Below are 7,674 nucleotides of genomic sequence, written 5' to 3'. Positions count from 1 at the left end.
CTGTCAATTAGAGTAGACAATACTGAGCAAGCCTCTGTTTGCTTTCGGATCTGCAGCCACCATTCATAAAGTAGCAAATCCACAAACAACTTTCTTGTGAAGTCCTCTTACCTCACTTCCTTTTTGATGCTACTGATACAGAAGGAAGCTGCTGTCTAGACAACATCCCTGAGCTTTTGTGACTATATGGCTTTTGTGACTATATGGCTGTGGTCACACACACTCAATAATCCACTTTCAATGCACATTCCAACTTGATTTTGCCAGTTTGCACAGTAAAATCCAGTTGTAAAGTGCACTGAAAGTGAATTATTGAGTATGTGTGACTGCAGCCTATTTTTGTGTATGTCATTTTAACATTTTAGTAAAAGCGGCAAAAGGCTACTCCTAGGTTTAGGAAGATTTCCCATTTGTGCTGGCTCTTTTGGACTCAATATTGATTAAAAGGACTCTCTAAATCCTTTTGTAGACAATGGTCCTTTCTACACTAGACTTTAATCCAGGTTCAACCCTGCCCCAAACTGACCTTCTACACTACACTTGAGTTCACTCTTGTTTTTATCTCAGGGTTTTTTTGTTTGCTTGCTTTGTTTCTACACTACACTTGAGTTCACCCCTGTTTTTATTTGTTTTGTTTTTTCATTTCCACATTACAATGAGTTCACCCCAGTTTTGCCCCAGGATTGTCCCGGGATATATGGCTGCTGCTTTGTCTAGGGTTTACCTGCAAGGTAAATGAACACAAGTTGAACTCAGAGAAAACAGGGGTGGAAGACTATGTGCAGAAAGGACCAATAAGAATCTTAATATTTGCCTTCCATAATAATTGCCATTTGCATGGCTGGTGAAAGCACAAAGTAGAATCTATTAGTTCAGGGACCTCTCTGTAGAAAGTACACTTAGCAGCTAGCAAAACCATCATACTAAAAAATGGTTTGAATTATGAACTCTCCAATTTAAATCTAGCACGAAAGAATACATAAGTTGCTAAGATAATGGGAAATTCTATAAATGTGAGTTGCACTGTCTGAGTTCATGATTTTTCAACAGTGACTTCAAGTGTCAGCTCATCTTAAGATATTCTTTTTTTATTCAGCTGCAACAATGCATATTACCACCATCAGAGTGCCACAGAACTATTGTTCCTAACTGAAACCTTTCATTAAAATTGTGGTTCAGGGACTGTATTACAAGGCATGCTATAGGGTAGAATCAATTTCAATTTCATGTGGCTAGTGTAAAGAAGTGTTCAGGATCAAACCCTCTTGCCTCCTTTACTATTCTGTTTAGGCAAGGCTGTGTTTAGAAGGTACATGATGCAGCAATCTTAGAATCAGAGTTGGAAGGGAGCTCCAGGGACATCTAGTCCAAACCCCTGCACAATGCGGGAAATTCTCAAGTAACTCCACCACCCCCACCACCCCACACACACATCCAGTGACCCATTTCATGCCCAGAAGACAGCAAAAAACCCGCCAAGATTCCTGGCCTAACTGCCCTGGAGAAAAGTTACTTCCTAACTTCAAAGTGGCGATCAGCATTTATCTGGGCATATAAGAAAGAGCCATGAGAACTCAATCAATCAATCAATCAGTCTATTACAGCAAAAGCCAGGAGTAATGTCAGTTCACAATAATAGCTAATAAATGAGTGATAATGGCCATGAGAACTAAACACTGATGCAACCTTTCCTGCCATTCTTCTCATGATCTGCTAAAAGCACACAAAAGCTGACATTCTCAATAAAACTTTGTTCTTCTTAACATATGAACATATGAAGCTGCCTTATACTGAATCAGACCCTTGGTCCATCAAAGTCAGTATTGTCTTCTCAGACTGGCAGCGGCTCTCCAGGGTCTCAAGCTGAGGTTTTTCACACCTATTCGCCTGGGCCCTTTTTTGGAGATGCCAGGGATTGAACCTGGGACCTTCTGCTTCCTAAGCAGATGCTCTACCACTGAGCCACCATCCCGCCCCAAGGTATGTCCCTTAAAGGTACTACTAGACACCAACTTTGTTCTATTGCTTCTGACCAACATGACTGCCCACCTGGATGATCTATCTAAGTTCACAGAAGCAGCATTGATGTCAGATACTTGTCTAACTTCTGTTTAAAAACCTCAAAAGAAGGAGAGCCTACCACCTCCCAAGAAAGCCTGTTCCACTGAGGAAGCACTCTAACTATCAGGAGTTTTTGTTTCCCTCCTCTGGACATGTTCCAGCTTGTCTATATGTTTCTTAAGTTGTGGTGCCCAAAACTGAACACAGTACTCTAGGTGAGGTCTAACCAGATTGCAGGAAAGCAATACTGTCACTTTGGCCGTTTTCCCACTCACGTTTTACTGGCGCCACGACCCTCCTGACGCCGGCGAATCTGCCTGGATTTCGCATCAGAAGCTCCGGCGCTCCCAGAAGCGCCGGCGCTTTCCGTCGCTAAGCCAGCGCAAACGTTTTCCTGCATCTTTGCGATTTCCGTTTGCGCTGGCTTAGCGACGGAAGTAGCCGGCGCTTCTGGGAGCGCCGGAGCTTCTGATGCGAAATCCAGGCAGATTCGCCGGCGTCAGGATGGTCGTGGCACCAGTAAAACGTGAGTGGGAAAACGGCCAGAGTGTGTCCTGGACAGTATACTTCTGGTGATATAGCCCAAAATTGTATTTGTCTTTTTAGCTACTGCATCACACTGCTGACTCAAGTTCAATGTATGGCCCACTAAGACCCATTGATCCTTTTCACACAAACTACTGTCAAGAACCAGTTTGGTGTAGTGGTTAAGTGTGTGGACTCTTATCTGGGTGAACCAGGTTTGATTCCTCACTTCTCCACTTGCACCTGCTGGAATGACCTTGGGTTAGCCGTAGCTATCACAGGAGTTGTCCTTGAAAGGGCAGCTGCTGTGAGAGCCCTCTCAGTCCTACCCACTTCACAGGGTGTCTGTTGTGGGGGAGAAGATATAGGAGATTATAAGCCGCTCTGAGTCTTTGATTCAGAGAGAAGGGTGGGGTATAAATCTGCAGTCTTCTTCTTCTTCTCCCATCCTATAATTATGCATTTGATTTTTCCTACCTAAATGCAGAACTTTATATTTATCCCTGTTAAAAATCATTTTATTTGTTTTAGCCCAGTTTTCCACTCTGTCAGATCATCCTGTATCTTGACTCAGTCTTTTTCTGTATTTGCAACCCCTTCCGATTTAGTATCATTTAATAAGCATTCCCTCTATTTATAAAGATGTTGAACAAAACAGGTCTCAGGACAGATCCTTGAGGCACTGCACTTTTACTCCTCTCTGGGAGGATAAGGAACCATTAACAAGTACTCTTTGGGTGCAACCTGTCAACTAGTTACAGATGTACCTAATAGGATCCAAATAAAAATTTTCCAACTTGTCAACAAGAATATTACAGGGAACCTTATCAAAAGCCTTACTGAAATCCAGATAAGCTATGTCTACATTATTCTCCTGATCCAGCAAGGTAGCAACCTTAAGAAAAACAGAGTTAAAGCTAGTCTGACATGACTTGTTCTTGAGAAACCCATTCTGGCTCTTAGACATCACAGCCATCCTTTCTAAATGTTCCAGGACTGACTGTTTGATGGATACAGGTGAGCAGTCATGTTTGTCTGAAGCAATAGAACAAAGCAGCACCTTTAAGTCCAGTAGCACCTTTAAGACCAACAAAGTTTTATTCAGAATGTAAGCTTTTGTATGCATGCGTACTTCTTCAGACAATTGAATGGGGCACAGTGAGCAGAGCCACATATAGCTGGTGGGCAGTGGTTAAGAATTTGATTATTTGTTCTAAAACTTTTCCAGCTATAGACATCAAGCTAATAGGTTGGTAGTTACCCAGATCCTCCTTTTCCCTCTTCTTGAAGATGGGAACAACATTTGCCCACCTCCAATCTTCAGGTACCTCACCTTTCTCCAAGAATTCTCAAAAATAATGGCCAGAGGCTCAGAAATTACATCTGCAAGTTCTTTTAGTACCCTTGAATGCAATTCATCTGTCCCCAAGGGCTTAGTTTCATTTAAAGAAACTAGGTTTTTATGTACTACCCTACCCTTATGCCGATCCTAGGTTGCAACTCCCTTCCTTCATCATTTGTTCCATTTTTGCCATGTTGAGCACCATTTCCCTCACAAGAGAAGACTGAGGAAAAGTAAGAATTGAGCAGTTCTGCCCTTTCTTCACCACCTGTTACAATTTTACTTTCTGGTTTTTGCAATTGGCCTACCATGTCCTTGCTCTTTTTCTTACTTTGAAGAAGCTAGGCTAATCTTGCTGAAGCTTTGAAGATATAGAATGTACAGATGCAAGAACTTCTCTGTGTATACCATCTTCAGTTGGGAATAATTAATAATACTGATAATACTATTAATGCATGTGTGACGGAAAGCAAAGGGTTAAGAATAAACTGAAGGCGCACAGGGCTGCGTCAGGTGACCTGAGGGTGGGGGCAGAGTGCTCACAGCTCTCAGGGAGGGAAAAAGTTAGTTTATGACAAGAGACTGCTGAGGCAGGAGCTCAGTCAGGAGTCTGTCAGAGTTGGAGCCTGACAGAAAGACTGAGAGGGTCAGTTGGGGCCTGAGAAGGGCTGAAAAGATAGCTGATCCTGAGTGGAAGCTGGAGACGGAGACGGGGAAGTCTTCCAGAGACTGCCAGCTTGACCTAACCAGCCGAGAGGGCTGTGTGTGTGTGTGAGTCAGTTAAAGACCTGAACGGTCGCAGACACCAGGAAACTACGCTAAAGACCTAGTGAGGAGGTTGAGGGAGTAGATGTGGGTCAGAGACACCAAGAAGGGCTGAGAGAAGAGTCTTCAGTCGAGGGGTGTGACTAGACACATCTATCCCAAGAGGCCAGACCTCGACAAAAGGTGGAGAGGGAGTTGAAGGTGGACTGTGTAACTGTGCAAGACTCAAGAAAGTAAAAGTAATCGTGAAGCCTGAAACAAAAGATTAAGCCTGTGTAAATATATCCCATATCCCCAGTTCAAGACTGTTAGTAACAATAAATCTGTGGTTTTAAGTTCAAGTTCTCGTGAGCCTATATTGTGTGAGAAAAACTACAAAGCTGCTGTGGTCCCATCCATCTAAACAAGTAAAATACCCCGAAGAGACTGAAATATAGAGATCCAGTGAGGCCGTGAGGCTGGCGCTGCGATAATTGGTTGCCAGCGTCGGGATTTCGAAGAAAAACCCCAAAATAAGTGTCACTAAGACACACAGAAAGTAGAGGGACACTGCAGTGAAGGAATTAAGACAGTTTTGTGAAAAATTCCTGTCAGAAATGGCTCCTCCTAAGAGAACTACCACAGCCACAGGGGATGGGCAGACACAAGAGGAGATTCCTGAGGAGAATCCTACTCATAGCATAGAGGCTATGAAAATACAGTTGGAATTGGCCAGAATAGAAGCAGAAAAACAAATTCAGATGGCCAAAATTCAAGTAGAAAGAGAGGAGAGAGAACACAGAGAAAGGGAAGCGGAAAGAGAGAGAGAGCACAGAGAGAGGGAACATGAAAGAGAAAAAGGAATGGAAATGGCTAGGCTGGAATCAGAGAGAGGAGTGGAAATGGCTAGGCTGGAATCAGAGAGAGAACACAGAGAAAGGGAAGCAGAGAGAGAACATGAGGAAAAAATGTACAGGTTGAAACTCCAGGAGATTCAAGGAAGGCCTGAGTCTCAACGTGATACTAGAAATGAGAGGCGCCTCACAGTAGAACAAAAGAAATTCCCCAAGTATCAAAAAGGGGATGATGTAGAAGCTTTTTTGTTTAATTTTGAAAGAACAAGTTAGATGTGGCCTGGGAGGGACCTTATACCATCGCCCATAAGGTCTCCAACGTGAACTATGTAGTGAACTTAAGTGAAGATGGGGAACAATGTAAAGTGTTCCATGTGAATATGCTAAAACCTTATTTTGACAGGGGTAATTTGGTTTTAGTTGCAAAGAAGGGAGTCAGGGAGGGAACTGAATTGTCGGGTTGGGGGAAAATATCCCAGGAAGAAACCATTAAGGAGGTTCAGTTCGCCCCTTCTCTTAATGGAGAACAGAGAGCCCAATTACAAACGATATTGGGAGGGTACAAAACAATCTTTTCAGATGTACCAGGGAAGACGAACTTAGTGTGTCATAAGATTGACACAGGGGATTCGAGGCCTGTAGCACTCCAACCATACAGAGTGACTGGCCCGAATGCCAAGTATGTACAGCAGGAGGTAGAAGAGATGTTACAACTGGGTTTAATTGTACCTTCAGAAAGTCCGTGGGCCTCACCTGTAGTCCTAGTACCCAAACCAGACAAAACTATGAGGTTTTGTGTGGACTACAGGAGATTGAATAAAATAACAGTACCGGATGTGTATCCAATGCCTCGCATAGACGAGTTAGTCGAGACAATTGGAGCTGCCAATTTTATTTCCACCTTAGATTTGACAAAAGGTTATTGGCAGGTAGCTATGGATCCAAAAGATCAACAGAAAACAGCGTTTATAACCAAGAAGAAGAACCCTGATCCAGTAATCTGGAATTCAGAGTGTGAACAAGCGTATGAACATCTAAAAGTGGTTCTGACCACGGAACCAGTGTTGAAAACTCCAGAGTTTTCAAAGGAGTTTACTCTCTTCACTGATGCATCTAATGTGGGGGTAGGTGCAACTTTGAGTCAGCAAGGAGAGGAAGGACTGTATCATCCAGTTCTGTATCTGAGTAGGAAGTTATTGGACCGAGAGCAACACCTCTCAGTAATTGAAAAAGAGTGTTTAGCGATTGTGTGGGCAATAGGTAAATTGAAACCATACCTATGGGGAAGGAAGTTTACACTGTGTACAGATCATTCTCCCCTGAAATGGTTGAACCAAGTTAAAGATACGAACAGCAAACTGGTAAGATGGAGTTTACAGCTCCAAGATTACAACTTCGACATCCAGCATATACCGGGGAAGCAAAATGTGATAGCAGATGCGCTATCAAGAAGAATGTGAATTTTAAAAGTCTGTTTGTATGGTAATGTTATAGATATAAGACTATATACCTGATGAAGAATGTATATAATTTTGAAGTAGGTGTTATAGCAAAAGTGTTATAACAAAGTTAGTGTAACCCAAGCAAGTGTGCCCATGTCCCATTGCTCAGCAAAAGGCTGAGACCTTTCGCCTTGCGCAATGTCTCAAAAAGGGGAGGGGCATGTGACGGAAAGCAAAGGGTTAAGAATAAACTGAAGGCGCACAGGGCTGCGTCAGGTGACCTGAGGGTGGGGGCAGAGTGCTCACAGCTCTCAGGGAGGGAAAAAGTTAGTTTATGACAAGAGACTGCTGAGGCAGGAGCTCAGTCAGGAGTCTGTCAGAGTTGGAGCCTGACAGAAAGACTGAGAGGGTCAGTTGGGGCCTGAGAAGGGCTGAAAAGATAGCTGATCCTGAGTGGAAGCTGGAGACGGAGACGGGGAAGTCTTCCAGAGACTGCCAGCTTGACCTAACCAGCCGAGAGGGCTGTGTGTGTGTGTGAGTCAGTTAAAGACCTGAACGGTCGCAGACACCAGGAAACTACGCTAAAGACCTAGTGAGGAGGTTGAGGGAGTAGATGTGGGTCAGAGACACCAAGAAGGGCTGAGAGAAGAGTCTTCAGTCGAGGGGTGTGACTAGACACATCTATCCCAAGAGGCCAGACCTCGAC

The 7,674-nt window shown here is 43.6% G+C and overlaps 1 non-coding gene across 1 annotated transcript; it reads right to left on the bottom strand.

Annotated features, from left to right (window-relative positions):
- Positions 1-1,900: 1,900 nt before the first annotated feature.
- On the bottom strand, positions 1,901-1,967 carry TRNAP-AGG (transfer RNA proline (anticodon AGG)). Its single transcript has one exon. It is a non-coding gene; the product is annotated as a tRNA-Pro (tRNA).
- Positions 1,968-7,674: the final 5,707 nt, after the last annotated feature.

Source organism: Heteronotia binoei, chromosome 10, assembly GCF_032191835.1.
Source record: "Heteronotia binoei isolate CCM8104 ecotype False Entrance Well chromosome 10, APGP_CSIRO_Hbin_v1, whole genome shotgun sequence".
In the NCBI taxonomy this organism is placed as follows: Eukaryota; Metazoa; Chordata; class Lepidosauria; order Squamata; family Gekkonidae; genus Heteronotia; species Heteronotia binoei.
Note: the sequence above shows the minus strand (reverse complement) of the source record. Positions and strands in the feature narration are given on the sequence as shown.